The sequence below is a fragment of the Lichenostomus cassidix genome, chromosome 2, assembly GCF_008360975.1.
Source record: "Lichenostomus cassidix isolate B80296 chromosome 2, HeHo_3.0, whole genome shotgun sequence".
Classification (NCBI taxonomy): domain Eukaryota; kingdom Metazoa; phylum Chordata; class Aves; order Passeriformes; family Meliphagidae; genus Lichenostomus; species Lichenostomus cassidix.
In genome coordinates, this window is record NC_139482.1 from 147947214 (window position 1) to 147970593 (window position 23380).

General features: G+C 39.2%; 1 protein-coding gene across 4 annotated transcripts in view; it reads right to left on the minus strand.

Annotated features, from left to right (window-relative positions):
* The window catches only part of PTK2 (protein tyrosine kinase 2), a 189474-nt gene that overhangs the window by 138959 nt on the left and 27135 nt on the right, over positions 1 to 23380 (minus strand). For 3 of the 4 annotated variants that reach the window (XM_085053659.1, XM_085053655.1, XM_085053656.1), the window contains one exon: positions 10128 to 10154. The exons of the other annotated variant lie outside the window; for it this stretch is intronic. The gene's annotated coding sequence lies outside the window, so the exon portion shown is untranslated. The remainder of the gene's footprint in view (positions 1 to 10127; positions 10155 to 23380) is intronic. 4 annotated transcript variants of the gene reach the window in all.

Here is a 23380-nt window from a genome sequence, read left to right on the forward strand (position 1 = left end):
TAGGAAAATGCCTGCAGAGTGATATCAAAGAGCTCAGAAACACAAGAATTTGTTGCTTCATTTTAAAAAAGGCTTCCAGGAGTTCACCACCAAACACAGCTGAAGTTAGCTGAGATAACTAGCTGTGAAACAAGATGGAACAGCATTCAGTGTGTCAAAGGCAGCACACATCCCCTCTCTGAAGCCTTTTATAGCAGTAAATTGATGAGCAGACCAATGCAACCCCTTCTCTGGAGCTCCAACTAAGCTGAGCTTTAAGTGTGCTGAACTTTACCCACTGACTTGAGAACTTCAGCACAAAAGGCAGTGCTTTGATGGAGCTGAAAACACACGGGCAAGAATGCTGTTAATAAAAATTAAAGTAGGCGAGACCAAGGTGTACAAACCCAACTGATACAGATGGGGAAGAAATGCTTGGGCACAGCCCTTCTTCAGATCTGAGGCAGGGATGTTAAATAAGTATCCTATATCTTCAGACAGTAAACAATACATCAAAAAAACCCCAAAAAAGCCCTTTCTGATGGCAGCCTGAACGACCTACATTAGCAAACATCACAGGGACAACATTGTCAGCATTTAACAGCATCTGACAGGGCAAAGAGCTCATCTCTTGTGCAGTTCTGAGCTGCAGAGCACAGCTTCCAAAAAACCTCACTTACTGCACTCCACAATCCCATTTGATGCATTTCAACCAAGACTCAGGACCAAAGCTTTTAAGTGAACATGAGACCAGGACAAAAAAAAATTAAAAAAAAAAAAAAATCAGTGAATGCGTAACAGAGGGAGAATATAAACCTTATCCTGCCACACAGACAGAGAGAACAAGTGCCATAAATTTAAACTGGCAGTAGGGAAGTTCAAGGACCCTGAAATAAATGCATAGTAAGAAATTTCAAATTACAGAAGAGGATGTGAAACTGTCATCTTAATATGTTAAATATCTTCAAGGAATGACTTAAGTCACATCTGCCTTGGGTAGAAGGACACAACTCCTCCACCCCCTCAAGTTTTGAAGGATGCATGTCACTAGACAAAGCCTGATCACTGTCCTTAAAATTTCTACTTAATACTCTCCTTTAAGAAGTTCTGTATAAAAATCTCAATAATTATGTTACTCATGTTTTCAGAACCTCTGTGGCAGTCACTACCTCTAACATCTCACTCTATCATTTGGCTTCCTCACCTTTATCTACTGTAAAGCCTCAAGTTTCAATAATACCTTTTACTCTGCTTCTTGGGGGACACACAGCTAACCAGGGAACAGTCAGCAGGAATTTCAATGCCCATCAGTAATTTTTTACTGGGACTAAAAGCCCTTGTAGCACTCTAACGTTTCATTAGTATTATAAAATATCCTGAGTTGGAAGGGACCCCAAGGATCCCCAAGTCCAAGTCCTGGCCCAGCACAGGACAGACAACCCAAACAATCCCACCCTGTGCCTGAGGGTGCTGTCCAAACACTCCTGGAACTGTCAGGCTTGCTGCTGTGACCACTGCCCTGGGGAGCTGTTCCAGTGCCCAACCACCCTCTGGGTGAAGAACCTTTCATAATATCCAACCCAAACCTCCCCTGACAACTTCAGGCCATTCCCTCAGGTCCTGTCACTGTCACCACAGAGGAGAAATCAGTAGCAGAGATCAGAGATATTAGTTCAGCTGCTCTTCGAATCCATGAAAATTTGCTCCACTTCAGACATCTGAAGACAAAGTGAATCACAACATAAAGTCTATTAACCCTGGAAATACAGTTCCAGTATTTCTCTGTATTAAGCCTTTCACAGAAAGAGTTATCACAGATAACTCTCGAAGACTGCCACAAAAAGAAAGAAATCAAACCATGAGAAACCATTCCACTAAGTCATATGAATGGACAATAGCTAGAAACTTGACACATCCTCTTAAAGGAATAATTAGTGAATTAAGATATGATCTGGAAAACATCTTTGTGCCAGAGTTCAACAATTTAAGAATTTCTTAAGAAGTTTCACATCCATTTCAAGTGTAATTCCAGCTCACTAATAGAAGCACAGGCATTTAACAGCCCACTTCTGTTATCCTGACCCTTTGTCAGAGTAAAGTCCTGAGGAAAAATGTACTTCTACAAGAGCAAACTTTGTTGTTAAGTTTGACCCTCCCATATGAAAACCTGAAGAACATCAGTTTTATACATGATAAAATAGTTTTTGCAGTTTTTCATATTCAAATTAGTGATCCCCAGGAAAAATACCTATACGAGACATCAAAGCTATCATAAGGTGATGGGATATTTTCTTAAATATGTTCTTTACGTTCTGAAAATAAAAAAGGGAAGGGGGAAGGAAGCCATAGGCAACAATTTTTGTTACAACTTCCTTTTCCCAGTCTTCTGCTGAGCCAACAAAGCCAGCACAAATGAGTTACAAGGAGAGCATTCCAACTATACATTAAGAGCTGGCAAGGATGTAAAAATAAACTAAAGGAAAGATCATATAATCCTTTATTTATGGTCATTTTAGGCGTAACTTATAACAAAATAGTTGATTAAAGTTCAGCCTCGCAATGTTTTTCCTCTTGGTTCACTCTAGTCAGAGATGTTCCTCTTCAAACAAGCTCATGTGTATTTTGGGAGAAGATCCCAAGCCACTCCCAGCCCAGGTCTTGCAGAACAAAACACACACTAATAACTAACATTTTGTGTAAGCCAACTACACAAGATCCAGCTTGATATTCAGATTCTTTCTTTCAGTCACACTGTTCTCCCCACCTTTCCTTTACTCCATAGCTGTTGCTGTGAAAACCCTGGGTAGTAACACTCCAACACTACAGCAAGGGGTTACAGAAATACACAGAAACTGCACTTTCTGTGGAATAGTTGTATAAACACGGTGAATGCATCATGGGCATCAGCAGAACAGAGCACATATTTAGGTACCATGATTATTGGGCTTTCCAGTTTGCCAAATTTCATCTTCTCCTTAAGTAATTCTGCACCAGAACAAGACACTCTCAGTGACTGCCACTGAAGGTTTTGTGCTGTAAAGGAGCAACAGAATCTCATTCACAATATCCTGATGCCTTGATTAAAACTCTCTGCCCTCCAAAGCCCTCATAGCTGGCTTTGCTCTTGGATTTATTTTTTTCTCCTGTAAAAGAAGATAGATGAATTCTCCAATCACTCTTAGCAGACACACATACCCTAACCTGCCTATATAAAAACTTCTATAAACCAAAAAAACCTGCTGCTACAAAAAATAAAAAAAAATTCCTGGAAGTTCCTAACCACATACAAAACACCCTTAAAAAATCCTTCTAAAATTTGCAACCATACAATGTCCCATTTTTGTAACCTTGGAGGACTCCAGACAAAATTCCGTTTCAGATCTCTAAGTACATAATTTGCGTAATCTTTACCAACATCCCTCCAGCTGTTTCTGCACAACCACCACCAGCAAGAACATCCATGTGGCTGTACAGAGTGGAATGAACCTTCCTCACTTAGGGAATCAATGCCTTGGCTGAGTCTGAGCTGCAGGTCCTGGATATCCACCCATATCTAATAGCACAGAACCTGCAAGGAACTATTTTTGCTCTGTGTTACACTGACACCAAAACAGGTAAACATCTTCTCAGAGTACACAAGCATCATGTTCCAAGCAAAACATTACTACAAGTTATTTATTTTTTGACAGCATGTACTACAGAGTTCTAGGTCCCGCTGCAATTCCTCTGATATTGTACCAAGAAAAATCTGTAGCTCAGATTCGATAGTTTCTGCCCTAGGTGTCCCTTCCTCCCTCCCCCACAAAAAACCCCAAAAGCACACAAAAACCCCTAAGAATTTTCAGGGTTTTCTGCTTTTATATTTTGTCCAAAAGCTCTGTCAAAAGCTTGCCCTTTTTTTTTTTTTTTTTAAGAAGAATGCTAACTGTTAGTATGTTTAAAATAAAGTAGTGGATGATCCCCATTCCCTACACCCTTAACTACACGAGACATAAATTAGTCACCTCTCAGATGGAAGACTTACAAACCTCTTCGTGGAAAACCTGGCTGAGGAGTGTCACCAGGTGCCCACATAACACTGAGGCTCAGGTTTCTTGTCCATCATCCTCAGCAAGAAAATAAATATAATCTTATTATTTCTAAAACAAACTTCCCAAACTAGGAATAAAATCAGGTACACTATCTAAAAGAATGGAGAGTATGTGCAGCTCATTTAACTCAAGGCTGAACTTGATAGCTGTAATTCAGGATATTTCAGGTTATCCAGAGTGGAGCAGCCACACCTTTTTCTGTTACTTGCAAAAAGAAGTTGAACAATTTTCCCTGGAAAAAGTATCCTTATCCCTCCAAACAGCATAATTCTTAATGACATCATTTGTAATATCAATTTCTAAGCAAGCAGATAAAAAAAAATTAATTTGTCCTAAACTAGAAATTAATTGAAACAAAGAAGAAAAATATCTTAGGTACTATACATTCATATGGTGCATTTGCATATGATGCACCCTTGACTACTGGAATTCTTCCACTTTGAGATGACTGCCCAGGAATAAGCAAGAACAATCCTCACAGCAGAGCAGATGTCTCCAGAACCTTGGGAGGCAGAACTACAGACAGGAAATGAGAGAGGAATGTGCTGAACTGCTGATTTTTTTGTTTATTTCAAAGTGTCAGACTTTATTGATCCAGCTTGCTAACACTCACAGGGACACAGGGCAGAGGACTCAAAGGACCTTTCATGTCATCAGATCTTACTCCCTACCTCCTCATGCAATCATGTCATGGTCCCATTAAGTGACCAATATATCAAATTACACTTTCTTTAAGCATCAAATTAGACTGCAGCAGATACTAGAGGTGCTACACCATTCCCAATACACCTGCTTTATGTCGTGATTTTTTTTTTTTAATACTCAATTATTTATATCGAAACTTCTTTCCTTCTGTGCCATCCCCACCTTTCTCCTCTATCCCTACTCACAGGAAAACAATGTTCTGCAGCCAGGGAAAGTTTCTTAACTGTAAATAATTTCACAGATTGCCATGGCAAATGGGGGAGGTTCCTGTCAGATGGAAGAAAGCAAATGGAACTTGAAGAAGGGAGGGTCTGGATAACTGAGGCTGCTCACCCTTATCTCCATTGCTGACAAAATGATGGAAGGAGCAACCCTGGAAGCCATTTCTAAACAAATGAGGACAATAAGGTGATTGGAAATAGTTGGCATGAAAAGGAAAACATGCCTGACCAACCTAATGAACTTCTCTGATTAAAATAGAAGCTTAGCAGATGAGGAGTTGTCATTTCTTTTAACTTCAGCAAGACTTTCAACACTGTCTCCCATGACAGCACCCTGACAGACAAGTTGATGAAGTTATGGACTTAATAAATGGACAGTGAGATGACCTGGAAACTGTCTGGATTGTCAGGCTCAAATTTCGAAAGGAAAATGACTAAAACTAAGCTTACAATTTCTTGAGGTGTTTAATATATCTCATCACCTCAATACTACTGCATAGGTCAGCCTCACTGATAAAAATGTTAACCCTTTTCTTACCAAACCATGCCACTGCTCTTGCCCTGTGTGAGCATTAGCTATAAAATATGGAGATAGGAATGCAGGGAAGAGGGCAGTGTCAAAAGCTGAGCCAAAATTAGGCAAGAAAGTTTCACTGGAAAAGCTGGCAAATACACAGATTTCGTGCCAAGATCTTAGCTGTAACCTCCCCTAGCATTCAAAACAAAAAATTAGATACTCAACAGCGACAGTTGACAAAGGATAAATACATTGCTTTTCCAGATATCAGAGGTATACAACAATGGGGAGATGCATTTTACAGAGATATTAAAACTATTCAACAGAATTCTAAACCAGGAAGATCTAATGCACAAATAACAAGTGAAACTTCTTCAAAGTGACATTTAAGCTTTGTCAGCAAAAACCTTGTCCAGCAGTAATTGCAGTTTTGTGATACAGAATTCAGAAATTTAGAAATAACATCTGCCTTGCTGCTAGTGAAAAGAAGTAAAGCTACAGGGCACATCTGCATCAATAGAAGAAAAGTCTTCTCACATCTTCAGAGCCATATAGAGCAGGCAGCTATTCTAACTTGAGAGCACTAATATTTCATGAACTAAGATGTTTTCAGTTCCATACTCATCATGCAAATAAAATCATTACAACCCAAGCCATTACAAACATATGAAAATTAAGTTCACTGTTGTGTAAAAATCAGAATTCGTAATAAAATTTGCAAAGATGCATAAAAGAAAAAAAATCCTGATTTTCATAGGGATTACTGGAAGTATAGCTTTTAGAGAAAAAGTGCAAGTTTCCTTGTGTAATCCCTTCAGCACCAGGCCAGGCATTCTGAAATGAGAGGAACTGTTCAGTCTTGGTGCAGCCTGTATTTAATTCTTACTTAAAACTGAAGTGACAAATCAAAAAGCCACTATTTAATACTTTTTTTATTTCTGCCTACACAGTTGGTTACCTTTTCCCCCCCTTTAAGCAGGGATATTAACAACAGCTCTCTGCTCATGCTACTGAGTTTATTCTCAGCTGCATGAATAATCGTTGCATAATTTATTACCCTCTGTAATGCATGTGAACATTTATTTTAAGAATTCTGCATAACCTCAATTCTGTCAATTCTTGCCTACTGCAACTCTGGCAATACCTCAACTGATTTTTAATTTTCCATCTTTTAACATCGTAGGAAGCATCCAGCCCTTTGGGGCTTTTGAAATCCTAGTTGCTGGATTTAAGTTCATCACCCAGGCAGCAGGTGTAGATTTAGGATAAGAAGATCTTTTGCAGAGCACAGCATTAAACACTCCATCTCCTGCCCAGTGGGTAAGAGGAAGGGGTGGCAGGAGGTTGTTCAAGGCTGTGGAAGGTGGCAGGAGATGAATCTGATTTTATTAAGTGGAATATGAGCAGGCCCTGTGTAAACAGCCAGGCCAAACACACCAAGAGACTGAATGAGGACATGCCTTTAATTCAGAAACAACTTTAGGTTGAGCAGAAATTGTGTAACCTTTTTTTTTTGTCCTAAACGAGTACTTGGAAGTAAAAATAGTTACAAAGCCATTTAATATTTCAAGATAACAATGACAGTGTGCAAATGGTGCTTACCTAAATTGTACATTATACAGCAAAAAGTGAACACAAAACCATCAGACTTAAAATACGCTGCATATCTGAAATTAGAACTAGACAAAGGAAACTTATTTTGAATTAATTTTTTGATACTTTATGCTGGGAGTCAGCAAGATTTTATTTGACTCACCAGATATTATCTGGACGAGTCACTGAGAACAAACAACTGTACCTGAGATTCAATCTTGGCATAATATTTTATTCCATTTTTAATCAAAAATCCAGTATATGCTCATTTCATATATTTGTCTTTATTTTCCTCTAGTTCTTTGACAGCTTCTTGCTTTCTTACTATTTCTTGGTTCTGGTAATGAAGACATATTTGCACTGCAGGATCAGGAGCTAAGGATCAGCTCTAAGGAAAGTCACCTACATCACACAGATGCTAGAGCTGTTTTAAATTTAGAACGTGACAAAATCCAGGAGGGATTGTTTTTAATCCCAACAGTGTCAACAGAGAAAGTTTAACTGCATTTACCAGAGGAAACTAGTCTTTCATGCCCTCAGGCATGCTGTGAACACACTTGTGTTGCAAGAGAACTTCACTTCCAGACAGGAGAACTGTGTTCTCTATCTACCTTTGAAATTATAATATTTTAGCAAATTGTTCTCCAACCCCCCCCCGGTTCACATTCCAAAAATTCTCTATGCTCATCTCCATGGCCTCAATTACAAGGCAGGAAAAACCCAAGTTACCCATGAACTTCAAAGCAGTGATACAGATTAATTCAGGATAACTCTCCTGAGTAATGATTTAACTAATGACCTCATCAACTAATGCATTCTCCAGCATAGAAACAATCCTTCTTTACAAGGTTTTGCCATGAAATAAGTGTTCTGGATGACCTTGATATACCACTGACTATACCAAATTTATGTATACTGCAACCTCAAACAAGACACTACAATAAAGACACCATCTGAATTAGTCTCCTTCTTACTGCAAAATCTTTAAACACTGCAAAATTCCCCCTTGCCCCCCATATTATGATGAAAATTTAGAGCACTAAAACCAGGTGTCAAAAGTGAGAACATTTCTAGTGACATCTATTGTCCACTGCTGAAAGTAGCACCCAAGGAAAAAAAGTTCTTCAAAAGTTGAAATAAGAAAATACCATTATTTATTGCAAAGATGAGTTCTGATGATTAAAACTTCCCATCTGAATGCAGAACCTCATCTTTTATTCAATTATGTTATATCTTTTATCCAGGCTGCTTTTCCAATTTATCAAATTTCTTTTGCATTTTAGTCACATCATCCCATGTGCTCCTCACTCTTTTTGTGTTGGTGTTATTGGCAGATAAAGGCACATCAAGTCCACTGTCATGGTCATTTATAAAAACACTGTAATTCCCCAGGACAATTCAGACCTCTGTGGGACTCCATCCTTCCCTTCTGACAATATTTGAAGCATATTTTTAAAACAAGATTCCTTAGTTCACTTAGCAGGGGGTAATGCTAAATCTCTGCTACAGCTAAGCCATGGTGTGGAGTTTATATATTCTTTATAAAAACCTCTTGCTATGCCATGGGAAAAGCTCACCCTGTGAAAATCCTGGGAAAACTTCTGCCCTCTATCAGTACTTCCAAGATACAGTGAAGGAGTACAATTAGGACACTCCCACACACAGACTCAAATTAAAAAGAATAATCTCATTGTGACTCAGATTCACACCAGCCAAACTCAAAAGGCCCAAATATAAACTCAGAAAAAGTTTCATCACACATCCTTGTCCTAGAAACTGCAGAAAAAACTTTACAACAATCCTTATCTTCCCATCAGCCTGACCTAAACACCAGGTATTTATTTTTCCACAAGCACTTCCCTGCCTGACAACCACTCTCAGCATTCAAAATAATTTTAAAGATGTCTTCTGTAAAAGAAAACTTTCACATTTAGACTTCACTGCTTCAAGAAAACATAATTTTCTTTGCAGAAGAGCTGCTCCAAAGTTCTTGTGGGAAAGACTACAACATATCAGCTATCAAGCTTTTAACTGGAATTGCTATTTGATTCTGACAGGAAAGAGCAGCCACCTTCAGAGAAGGTATTAATACCAGCAAGAAGAAATGAAAGAATGGATACATAAGCAAAATCACCAAGGCAGAGGGTAGGGATAAAAGGCAGCAGCCCTAACAGCAAACATCCAATCCCTTGATCAACCAGGAGTAAAAGTGCACTTCAGTCAGGACTCTAGAATTCACATTACAAACAGGGAATAGATGGACAAATTCTGTCTGCCATGGAACAGAACACATCCTCACTCAGCTCTGTATCACAACTCAAGCCCACAGCACAAACAAATGCATGAATTTTAAAACTCTGTTAAAGACCAAATGTAACAAACAATAAACAAAAGTGCTGATTTTAAAAAACAGATCAGTGGGGTTGGGTTTTTTCGCTGGGGTCAGTGTTTTTGGTGGGTTTTGCTGTCTTTTTTTAGGTTTAGGGGTTTGGGTTTTTTTTTAATTTTTAAACACCATTGATGGAAGAGTCCAGTAGAGCAGCTCAGACACAAGTCACCTGTGACCTCAAGCCAAGTCAACGCTGTATCACCTTCCCTACCATAACCTGGGGAGATTCCTTCCTCCCACAAACCCTCCATCCCCATTTCCTTGCAAACTGTCCCTCTGAAGCCCCACTAATACTATTTGTGGCTGCTCCTAATCTGCTCCCCTGCCAGCTGTATCACACCTCGTGCTGAATCGCTTTAAGCATTAACTATCTCACAAGCATATTGAACAACTGCCTATAAATACACCTCAGTTACCTCCTCCCCTTGTCAAAATACACCATTTAAATGGAAAAAAAAATCTGTACCTCAACGGGTTTTGTTTTGACCTCAGATCCCCACATGACTAAGTACCATGGCAGTGCCAGTAAGAAATGATATTCTGATAATATAAAAGCAAGACTGTAACATAAGCAAGCCCTTAAAAGCTGCCTGTTGTCACATCAAGACATAAATGAAAAAAAGAGAACTTACCTGCTGGCAAGGGAAGTCTTGAAATATCTGTAACAATAAAGAAATAGATTTAGAAACCGAAGAAAAAAATAGCTCTGCAATTGCATTGGCCTAATAATTTTCCTGCAAGGCCATACTTGTTTAATAAAGCACATTATCTGAAGCAATTTGCTGGCTGCCAGGAATGCCACATGCAAATCAAAAGCATTTTCCTTGTCTCACCCTGTTCATTAACAGGATTATGCTTTGCTCACCTAACTGAAGGACAAAGATTATACTGAAGGCAATGAGTTTAATTACTGCCGCAGAATACAGGTCACTAGGCACAAATTAAGTGTTACATACAAAATTCACCATCATCACCTACAGAATTTCAGAGCTCAAAGGGTCAGGGATAGTCTTTGCAAACAAAGAGGACATAACAGAATGTTTTCTTTATTCTTAAATCTTTAGAGAAGATGTAGCCAAGCTTTCATCTGGATAAGCACAGAACACAAGAAATAAGATTAAAATAAAGGAGACTGATTTTTATTTTTTTCGTCACTAAGGCATATTAGACAGAGTTGCTGGACATTTTTGTAGTAAATGCTACGGCTGTCTTGAGCTGCAAACAATGACCACTATCTCAGAGTCCAAATAAAACATGTTAAAAATTATACACTAAAAAAAAAAACAACATTACATTTTCTTAGATAGTTAATTATAAACTGTAAGTCATTATATTGTTCCTGCCTGCTTTTTTGTTGTCATCTCAGTATACATCATCATGACTGGAGACTTGAGGTGCCCATCAGAGCTCAGAACAGAAACTAGAACCCACAAAGAACTAGAAGGAAAGAATTTCTCAAGTGTGTAAGGACAAGGACTGGGGACACACATCAAGGGGTTAATGAAAACTGAAATAAATACAAGTAGGGGGGGGGATGAGAAAGGGGAGCCAGTAAAACAAATGAGAGGAGAACTGAACGGAACCTAAGAAAAAGGCTTGGAGAGCTATCTGGTTAAAGGAAACAGCAAAGTTGAGTAATAAATTGTCCCTCTTGGTACAAAATCCACATGGAAACTGAACTTTAACCATAGATGTAGCAGCTGAAACAGATGCAGAGATTATTGGGGCAGATGGTCACTGCTTTGCTACCTATTAGAAGAAATAACGAGGCTTAATAAATTTATTAGCTCTGCTCTCACCAACAGATTGTTACAATCCATGTCTTTGGTACGAAAACATGATGAAACTTGAATACCAACAAGAATTACACCTGAAACTTAAAGGCAGCCCACTAAAAATTTCAGAAATTAACTGCACTGCTCTGAGGAGATGATGAAACAACAACAAAGAGTTGAAACACACTTAAAGCGTGAAATCAAAGTGGCGACAGGAGAGCACTAAAACCTCCAGAGAAAATACTGAATGCCCTAGTCTGCTAGAACACAAAGTTTAAAAAGATACTAAGGTACATTTAAAAGATGCTCATCATGCTGCTGCTTAGGAACAAAACCATCTAACATGTAAGAAATGCCTTGAGACAGAAGCGCAGCCAAGGAGACACAGGAACTGAAGGAAGCAAAAAACTCAACAACAGCTCCTGCACAGAATCCAAATCAGCACATATGGAATTTCTTCCATCAGAAAGAAAACTGCAGTGACAATTTGGAAAGTTACATGAAATTAAATGTTGCATCATTTTTTCTGTTTGTATTTGTTTAATTTCCATGTTCTTTTTTAAATAAAAGTCACCAAAAAAATCCCTGCTTGTCACTAGGCTACACAATACAACCGCAGCCACCTGAGTAAAGCATCTAAAAGTGGGGATCAGAAAATACCATACTTGATTTTCATTTTTCTACAGTGATAGAAACTAATGTCCAAATTCCATTTATACTTAACAACTATTGAAAGATTTAAGTTACTACAAACACTGCATTAAAATCTTTTAATTCTTGTGTACTGGGGATGCTTTACTGCAGCATTTATTACTTTTGAAGCAGACTATTTGGTTATATGTGCCTACACAACAGATGTCAGGAAAATAACGGTAAACATAACCCCTAGAAAAATATGTTATTATTGTTATTATATACACACAGGCAGAAAACATTTACATCTCAGCATTTAAACAGGCAAAAGCTCTGCAGCTAACACACACACACATACTTTAACTTTAAAAAAAGACCTGATCATATTCCAGTGTTTGTCCCCAACACCTGAGCTGCTGTTTCCGCTGCGATCTCTCCCTGCCAGCGTTCACACAGATCCTGTTACTGCAGCAGGACCTTCCCAAATGGGGCACTGACACCATCAGCACCGTTGCTATATTTAAGTCAAACACTGTAAAGATTTCTTACTTCCATGTTCCACCGCAAATTAATCCCATAAGAGCATTAGCTGAAGAGATGCTGCACCTCTGGGACAAGTTTACTGAACAGCTTCCTGCAACTACACCTTCTACTGTTACAATTTAGTGTAAGAGACTGTTTTCTGCCATTAATTGACATACATTAGAATTTAAAACAAGTTGGAGAGAAGAAATTGAAGCCTGAAGGTCATATCAGTATACTCAAAATTGCATATATGCATTTAGCAAGTTACCTGTAAGATATTTTTCAATTACATCCATTAAGCACAAAGTCCCCTCCAGGCTGATGAATTTTAATTCTGGCAAACACCAGCCACTGCAGAAATATCAACTCAGAACTGCATAAATGAAATACACACTTCATGGTTCCAAAGGTAAAAGCAACAGTGAGTGAAATGCTCATTATCTTCAGGTGTTCCTATTAGTGTGGAGTCATTTTATGACTTTTCTTATCATTGAGTTCACCTATCTCCCCAGCTCACTCTCATCTTTTCTGGCTTCAAACTTCCTAGCTTTATTCTCAAATATGGTTTTTCATTTAACATCTAATACTGAAAAAAGATGAGAGGATTCTGGCCACACTTTAAAAGCTTCCTTCATGGAGAGGTAAACAGAGTACACACTTAGGTAGCTACTACTCATTTCAGATTGCATTTATAAACTTGACTTCTCTGCTGTGTAAAACTTGCCCCTTTTGGAAGCACACTACAGCATTTCAATCTCTAGAGAGGAGAAATTCAACCAGGGCTGAGATATGAAGAGGAAAAAAACAAAAGTGAGGGTTTTAATCTGGTTTGTGACTGAAATGAGAGGCTTGAGAGCATTTTGGAGAGCTGTCCTGTTGGGAAGGATTCCCACACATGACGGGAGGCCTGAACTGACTTTTCTCCTACAGCTCACTTTCTGAATGCTTGGAGTGCTGTCACACAAACCACATTTACAGCAGCTGTACAATGTGAACCAATCTTACTTTTTTATCTGCTCCAAAGTAGTTCTTCAAAGTGAAATCTACAATGAATCATATTTCAAGTGCTTCTGCTCCTACTGATCCTTTCAAGGGATCACTCGTGTTCTGCATTTATATTCTTAAGTATCTCACTGTGCTACTTGGCAGGGAAAAAACTGCCAGTTTGAATAGGCAGAAAGAAAAATTACTTTCACATCATATTCTTTATCATAGCCAAACTTTTACATACTTTGTAAGGGCTAATCAGTTCTCAGAGAAAAATGGTTTTATCCCCTATAGATATTGGGAAGATGGAGCACATGGCCTCAAGAGCTCCTTTCCAAGCAAGGTTTCTGTAATACTGTACAGAGATTATTATAGCAGACCAGGAACAAGCTGAAATGACATTAGAGGTGCTACAAAACAAGAAAGTTCCTCAGCCAAAGAAAACTTGCCAAGTAAACCAGTTATGTACATGAATTCACTGAAGAACAAAAAAGACAGTATTTTAAACAAAGAATACTACTATTATTTCTATATGTACTGAGATGGTTTGGGGCACTACAGTCTTCAAATAGGCTTTGTGGATCCCAGCACCAGTAGTTTTTCCTGTGATTTACGGATGCCCTGAGGACCAGATCTCTCTGCCACTGTATTTGCTTTTATAAAACTATGCATTTTACATTGCAGAGTTTCACCAAATGTTTCCTTAGAAAAGGAGCCACAACTTTAAATCTTCCTTCCAAGAGTAACATCTAATCATCAAAAACAGGAATGTTTTGTGAGCTTCCTATTCTTCCTCAAGGTAAAATGAGAATATTGGCTCCATGGACAACTCCAGAGGCTCAGACTCTGCCCCATCTGCAGCACTGATCTCTTTCCAGAGCTGTGGTAAGCAGCAGACCACAAGAAATTTAATCCTGTTGTCCTGTAGCAGGAGCTGGCTGACTCCAGCCTAACAGCATTCCCTTGAAATCAATTCAGATATTCAGTTCACAAACCAATCTCTCTTTCCAGGGAAGAGCGAAGGCTCGCAGCACACGAGGAACCACAGACCACAGTTTCCAAGAAGCCAAGCAGCACATGTCATTGGACATCAATCCTTGCAACTAAATGAGGAATATCACAGACTCCACATAAAATGCAATTTTCCTATTTAGCCATGGTACCCAAGTAACACGAATATGGATGCATATTCAGCTTTGTGTGGCTGTTCCTGAAGGATGTTGTCTTAGAGGTTGGATCCAACCACCTGGAAGTCTCTTTTCCTATAGTCTCTGGCAGGCTAAAAAGGATGTTCCTCCAGTCTTTAACAAAATTGAGATCTCATCATCTACGTAAAAATATTTTTGTTCTTTTAAAGAGCAAAAAAGTAAACAGAAAACATAAGTCATCTTTCAAGAAGAATGCTTTGTAAAATTACTTTTGTTGAGAAACTCAAGGATTTATCCATGACCATCTGATCTACTGAACAAAGACCTTGGAGATGCAATGAATTCATCCTGACAGCATACCCATGAAGGATATGGGTGAAGGAAAAGCTGTTAAAAAGTTTTACAGATTGATTAAAGATTGAAGATTTAAGATTTACAGAATTAAGATTGATGATTAAAGATTTACAGTATGATTAAAGATTGTATAAACCACCAGTTGCATTGTTCCATCTATGTATTTTTTTCCCTTCATCATTAAAAGTGCATCTCAATTGTAACCTATATCTAAAATACTTCTAATTTAGTAATGTGCAGGGTAGAATGTTAACAACCTTTTATTTTATCATTTCACATTAAGGCAATTTTTAGGGCAATTTTCAATGCCACTCAATCTTTAAATAAGTTAGTTATGTAGAATGAGAGGCAAAAGTAAAGGCCCATTTTTCCTAAACATTTTATTATCCTTACAAGTCTTTAAATGCTCAAACTGTTTTGGCTTTCAGTGGCTACCCTGATTTCCAAACACCAATACCTGACACAGTATTCACATGTCAGTCATAACAGCACTAAAAATACCATTTGCTCGCTCAGATTAGAGGGTTTTTTCCCCCTATTGACATATTTATTGCATTTGCCTTAGGCACAGCAGCAGCTGAATATCCAGCTTAGCTGCAAATCTTCATCTGTTACCCTGGGGAGAGATGGAGGGGGACAATTACAGGACAGACACCTCCATCCACTAAACCTGGCAGCAGTTCTTTTGTGCTTTGGCCAGATCAGAAGAAATTGGGCATACAAAACCACACATCTTGTGTTTACAGCCCTACTTCACAGGAGATCCACGTTGCACTGGAGTCCTTTATTATCTTGGTTTAAATCTTTGCTTCAGCTGTGAGTATCAGCAGTAATGATTTAATGCTCTCATTTCTGTCTGCTGAAAAGGTTAACGAGCAAGCGGCCGAGAATGAACCACTGTGACACCCTGCAACGTGCACAGCCTGTGCTATGCTTTTGAGAAGTTCTCTTTTACCAGTTATTAGTTTTAAGGCAAGCTGCTGCCTCTGAAACATGAAGGCAACACACAACTTAGGAAGGAAAAATGAGAGGACCAGCTGAAATACTGCACAAACACTAATTTTCAAATTCTATGTTTGGTTGATAAAACAGATACTAGGCACATTGATGGTGTGATGATCTCCACATCTGACATATCCCAAGTGGCTTTAAATATGCAAAAGCTTTGTGGTGTTACACCAGTACAAGCATCAGCTGATTCATCCCATACCTCAGGAACACCTTCAGTTCATATCTGCTTCCATAATTTCTCAATTTATTGTCAGTTTACTATCACATTCTTCTCATTACCCCACTCTTCTGTTTGTACCTGCTTTCCTCTTCCCATTTGAAAACAAAATCAGTGTTAAGTCTCCTTAGTTTATAGCATCTACACAAAAAAATCATTCAACATTTTCAAATCTCAATTTCCCCTCTACCACTGAAACTCCTCCGAAATCACTCTGCTTATGGCTCTTACATACTAAGTTTTTGAATTGAAAAAATCCAAACTCTGATTAAGACTCTGAGAATAATCCACCTGTGTTTTCCTCCATCTCAGCTGAACTCTGCCCTGAACTCTGCATGCACCTTGACACTTCAAATTCATTTATACCACATCACTGAGCATGACCACGAAGTTATCTATGCAGCCAGTTATCTCTAGGAGCCAAATTTTTGACCAGGCACACTGAACAGTAGCATATCAAATGAAAAGGTTCTGGTTACATTTAAGGAGATTAGGAAGAGCAAGAGAAATCACTCAGTCATTACTTGGGGCAGGTGGGATCAATCTCATTACATACTGAGTTACAGAACATGCAGTATCTAAGCAACTCAGATAAAGAATTTAGTCTCAATATCTACACAAGTACTATATGCACCTTTTCCCTTTGGGGAAGAGAGGAGTGGATAGAGAAGAAGATGGAGTAGTTCCTCAAGAATTGGTTTTTTCAGCATCACAAAATAGTTAAGTGAACTCTGTAAGCCTGCAGGTGATATTAAGCCCTTATGGGTCAACAAAAGTCGTATCAATGGGGGAAAAAACCAACAAGATTCACAGAATGAAGCAAGTTGCTAAGACAGCAGCTACACTTCAACACAGAGCTGTGATGTAATGCATCTGGGGAAAAAATTCTGAGCAATACCTCCTTAACCAAGTAAAGCTTGCACTTTCTCCAGTTCCAACTGCGGGAGGAAGGCTGAGTCACTGTTTTCTCTGAAATCATCAGCTCAAACTGGAGTAGCTGGCCAAAGGCAATAAAACATTGTGTCTCATTAGGAAGGGTACTGAAAACATGGTACTTAAACACATTACTGGGCAAAACAGTAAAGCATCAACATGTTGTGTCCAGTTCTGGTCTCTGCACCAGAAGGAGGTAGAGATGTCTGGAGCTGGGCAGCTGAAGGGATTGAGGGATGGAGCAGCTGCCAAGAAAGGCCAGATTACCAAATCTGGGGCCCCTCAGCAGGGAGAACATGAGGCTCATGGTGAACATGATCACAGCACAAAAGGAGGGGGTGGGGGAAGAGGAGGGATAAGAAGTAGAAAAAGGAAAAGCAAATTAATGCACTGCTACCCCAATCCTGCTAGTCTGAGCAGTAAGGGAGCATTTGAGGAAACTACTGGAGTTTAGGTTCAAACCAATAAGAGTGCCTTCTCCAGAGCTGGCACTGAGCTTCCTGCAGTTCCTGCAAGAGAAAAGTGTGGAGGCAAAGTGCCACCAGCCACCGAGCCAGGCACACAGACTCTACGTAAAAAACATTTTCTGCTGCCATCGAGGCCCAGTGCTGGGATGGGCAGTCACTGGTCTCATTTAGCATCAGCTCTTTGAACGGCAGTACTGTGCCCAGTGGTTGTCCCCCTGTGCTAGGCGCTGGGGAGGCCACACCTCAAATGCTGAGTTCAGATTTGGGCCCCTCACAACAAGACAGATATTCAGGGGCTGGAGTGTGTCCAGAGAAGAGAACAGAGCTGGGGAAGGGTCTGCAGCACAAGTCTGGTGAGGAGCAGCTGAAGGAGCTCAGGGGGCTCAGCCTGGAGAAAAGAAGGCTCAGGGGGGATCTTCCCTCTCTCTCCTTGGTACTGCTGGGTTAGCAGTTGGAACCAACAGTCTTAAAGGTCTTTTCAAACTAAAATGATTTTATGATTCTCATGTTCTTGAACTCCCTGTCGTGGCTCTGTGAAGTCACGAGCTTAAACATCACCTATAAGAACACCTACTCAATCAAAAGTACTGTTCTAAGAATGTCAGCCACATTACAAGAATATTGTTACCCTTTAGTGGCTTATCACAAAAGGAGATGTGTTTAACTCCAAACAAGCCCAGGAAACTTCTAAAGCACTTCAGATGTTTAAGGAGGGACATGTGTGTGCTGGCAGCGGTTCAGATCTATCAGAAATATCTCCCAGCATTATGATCTGTGATCACATAATCTTGATGGAAATATTGTGACATTTCATGAACATAACAATTCAGACCCTCAGGCAGGCTTAGGGAAAGCTGTGGACATGTATTCTATACGTGTGTAGTACCCCCTATTTGTACTACAGAGTGCTTGTTCTTCCAAGTGATAGCTTTAGTGGATGTTTTTCTTTCAAGAAACATTGTCTTGACATTGCTTGCTATGATTGAAGCTCCCTTGTCATTTTCCGTGAAGGACTTGTGACACACAATGTGCCACCACAAGTCACCCACGCCTTCAAAAGGTGACAGGATTGTGTGGATCCTGCACTGAAATACAAATTAGCTCTGCATGTCAGCAAAGGCTGGTTTGTGCTTCAGGTATGACAGGAACTTAGCAAAGAGCACGGAGGTGTTCCAGAATGTAAAATAAATGTGTTACCAGGTACTGAAATGAGTGCCAAAGGCACAACCAGCAAGGGAAGAGAATAAGGAGAAATTACCTCAGGCAAAATATTAAAAAGCTCCAAACAGAGCTGCACATTGCAGACCACAATGTAAAAGAAAACTGCTTTCTGGGGTGTTTTTTTAAGGGGGGGAAGTGGGAGTTCTGCTTTGATTTTAAAACTGTAACTAGTTAGAAGGATTTAGAGTAACAGATTAACAACATAACAAAAAAACTACCCAAAGTTTCTTTTTGGAATAGTAGAACAGTATTTTGCAAGTTTTGGGTTGTTTTTTTGTCTAAACACAAATTCTTAGAAAGTTGGGCGAGTCACTTCCTTTCATGTTTCAACACTGTAAAACTGTGCTGTTTCCATGGTTCTGGCCCACACATGGATTCCATTGTTACAGCAGTTTTTCAGGAGACAGAATTAAAGTTTTAAGCTTTTGAAGTTACAGTTGGGTGAAAGAAGGTTGAAGATAATCGATGGAGTGAAGGAGAAAAAATTTAATAGTTTTCCTGTAAAGAACACACACAAAGTAGTTTGTCAGTTTCCCAGAAGATTACCACTGTTGCACACACATTGTTCTTACCTAAAAAAAAATAAAAGGGGGACCTTAACACTTCCATCCATGAAAAGACTGACTTAGCGCCTAAGAAATAGCATGTTTTATTGATCACAATGGGATTACTCCAAAGTGTTCACAGTGAGTTTGACAGCAGCTGCACAAGTTTTGCTCTACACAGAAACCTGTCCCATTAAACAAGATGAAATCTATTTGTAACAAGAACTCCCGAGGTTTTCTTAGCCCAACGGTGACACTATGGATGGAGAAAGAATTTACATTCTCAGTTGGAGAATGCTCTCAAAGTGAAGCACAACAAATGGACATTTACAGCCAGAGCTACAGAGGCTGAAATCAGTTCTCCGGTGAGACATGGTATTTTTGGATCTTAAACCATGTAAGAAATGAGAGAATTGAGGACACTCAGTGTGCTAGACAAACATCCAATAAATTCACTACCATATGAATGGGAACACCTTCTGTAATGTCATCTGGGTGTTTCCACAACTTATACATCCTCCCAAGGACACAGATTATAATGCTGCCAACTACAGTAGTGTTTGGAGACACAACATGCTGCAAGGTGTCATTCTGGTGTTTTCTTTTTTTTTTAGTAGAAAGTCAAAAAAATGTCCAAAACTGAGGTTACAAAGGAACGTTGATTCGAGAACCATTTAGATCAAGTAAATTATCTTTAAACATCAGAGCAGACACAAGGCAACAAGAATTAGCAAGGAGGTAACACCAAACATTATTTCCATCATTACACAAGAATATACAGTTCTTTGTAATCTGAAAAGACATAAAGCCTACCTTAGTGTGTAAATAGGAATTTAGGGGCAACAGAAGTAAAGACAACAAACGAGTAAAGGGCAGAAGAGTCATTACTGAGCAATATATTACGTATTCATCTAAACTGACAAAATTATTTTTTTCTGGCTAAATTGCATGTCAGCAGTAGTTGTGTTAGGCTGGTTCCCTCCTCACACCACAAGGCTGATGGACCAGCAGAAACAGAGTAAAAACTTTTCCCTTGCTTCTCTGCTTTCTCTGTCCCCTTTTATAAAGTTTTCCAGGTGGAAAATAGACTGAGAATGAATTAAGACAGCAAAAAAAAGATGACAAGCGAGGCAGGGAGGAACCACGGGCAGAAAAAAAACAGCAAAAGACAAATACACACATACATCAGGACAAAGAAACCCCAAGAGATGACTGACAAAACTAGATTATGAAGGTAAAAAGGGGGTGGTGGGGGAACAAGAGTGTAGACAGAAGAACTGCAGTACACAACACGAGACAGGCTTTCTTCTCCTAATTGCTTCTGTCATGTAGCCGTCGCAGAGCAACTCGACAGCGTCGCTCGTTTAAGGGAAACTCCCCAACATGTCTGTTCTCTGCAACAACCTGATCAAACAGGAGACCCAGTTGGTTTGACAGAACACAACACACGTGCAGCTTCCACATCCTGTTGGCTTCGCTTTCCCAGCTCGGCCATTACTCATCTCAGCAAAGGGAACAAGGCAAATAGTTTGTTTCCAATTCGGCACCAAGTGAAGTCGAGCGCGTATGATTAATGGATTCTCATTTCCACAAACCCACTGAAAAATTTCAGCTTGGCATCATTAAGATTCTATCAGCCCTGAATTGCAATTTAAGATAGTATTTTTCGCCTTAATCTGCTGCTCTATTTAATCAATTTAATGCACAGTAAAAACTTAATTTGACAAAATTGAAAGCATTATTTCTCCCTGCCTCTGGCATGAAACAGATTAAGACCACCAGAAATACTTGCAGAAAGATTTAAGATTCATTACATGTTGGGTGGCAGATAAATATTAGATATGCTATAAAGGCTAAGTCTAAAAGCTGTGGGTTTTAGTTAATGCTGCAATTACCCTCCAGCAGCTAACCCAAGTCATGCTTCCTACACAAGCCATGACTGTGATTTTGAAAGTCAGATCTCCTAAAATACTATTTTGTTTAGTGTTGACAAACTCCACAGACAGTAGGGAGAAGTAACAAGGACAGCAAAGACAGCAAAAGTTTTGGTTTATATACACTTCACACCTCTTGTGCAGGCTCCTGGCCAAAGCCAGGTTGGATAAAGGTTCAGAACAGAACCTATTCTAGATCCAGGTCCTTGATGTCCTGGATGAGATAACAAACAGCCTGCACCCCTACTCAAAATTCAATTTAAACTAGTTATATTATCCACAGAAGGTGAAAAGACAGCAACAGAAATCAGCTGTATGAGGATGTTTAGAGGTCCATGCAGACAGTCTGAAGCTCCAAGATAACACCATTGCAGGAGACACATCCACAGTTCAGCCCCAGAGAGTGAGGCACCCAGATAGTCCCAGGGCTGGAGCTGGTTATCCAAGAAGCAGCTCCTCTCATCCAATGGCCAGGGCCATGGCATGAGAGCACTACTTGTACTGTGAATGGAACACTTCTGCCTTCAGGGCTGTCAAACCAATTTTCCTCATAAATAACTAACAAGCCAATTTTAAGGGCAGCGGCAGGGAGAGGAATCCTGACAGCATGCTGCTCACAAAGCACACTCATTACTTCCTTAGCTAAGAACCACTAAGTCCCTCAGAAATTCTGACTTGCCTTGTAAGTATTTAAGTAGAGTATTACAAGTTTATTTGAAATAGATTTTAAAGCTATCATGATTTTGTACCTAGACATGACTTCTTAGAAAAGGAAAATCAAATACAAAATGCATCTACAGTTAAAACAGTCTGAAATTTACTATTCCTGCTGATGTTAAGAAACAACACTACTTCAACTGAAAAGTACAAATATTTCAGTAACAGCTTTTTCCATTTATGTCAAGGGATTACATCGTGTATACACTTGTACAATTACATCTTACTACAACTTGCTTTGTTGATACATAAAATGCAGTACTAATGGTGAATACCTACCCTGCTGATGTGTAACAATTCCTTATCAGCAAACCAAGCTAGCTGGAGCATAAAGGAAATCATGATGCAGTCCTTTAAGAATAAACAGAAAGGAGCCACAAATATCCTAATTATATAAGCATATTTGCTACAGCCCTGTGTAGGCTGGACTCAGTGAACAAAAATTTTCTGCACAAAGATAAGAATTCAAGACCACAAAGAAGTGTACAGTATAAATGTGGCTTTTGCCTCAGCAATGAGAGCTGGGAGGCAGAAAAACGTAAATCTTTTGTACCACAGTATAATCCATAAGAAAGGACAACAACAGTAATAAAGCCTAAACCAAGAAAAACGTTAAACTGAAGAACTTTAAAAGCTTATTTGTTGCCCCACCATTTCACAAGGATGAAAAAAAATCACCAGCTCACCTCTTCTGTTCTTTCATACAAGGATATATTATTTGAGGATTATTCTCTAAAAAGCTTGTCCATTTCTGATCATTCATTGGGCATGGAAGCAAGGAAGATGAGCAAAAAGAAACCTATCCAGCTTTCTCTGCTTCTGATCCAAACTTGGACAAAGTCAGATGCTACTGAATCCCACCAGAGTGAGAACAAAGAACGCAACTTAGTCACAATGATGATCCAGAGCTGAACTGACAGTTGCTTCATGCACTTCCAACCTCAGTAATATGAAGAAGGTGAACATTTTTTAATTACTCTGTGATCTGGTTTTCAATTCATCATGTATGAAGTGTCAGGTACCCCGAGCACACTAAATTATTTAGCATACATTGGAACTATATCTTGTGTCTCACAGAATGTGCAGAATACATATGCAATGCTTATTAAAATTTTTAAATTAAAATATTGAAAAAACATTGAGTTCATCAAGGTCTCCACTTCCCCAATCTTCCCTCTCCAATTGCTCCTGAACCTGTCATAAGTCTAACCCTGAAAAATATCGTTTGTGTTCAAGCTTGAGTCATATATGAGAAAGAAAATGGTCCAAATTAAAAACCTTATTCAAATTTCCAATAACTATTAAAGAGACTCATCTTCAAGCCCTTCAAGATCTAATCAGAGTGGATGTGAACCTAAATTTGCTTGAATACATTAAAGTAATTCTGGCACAAAATCAGGCAGGTACTGCACTAGGAC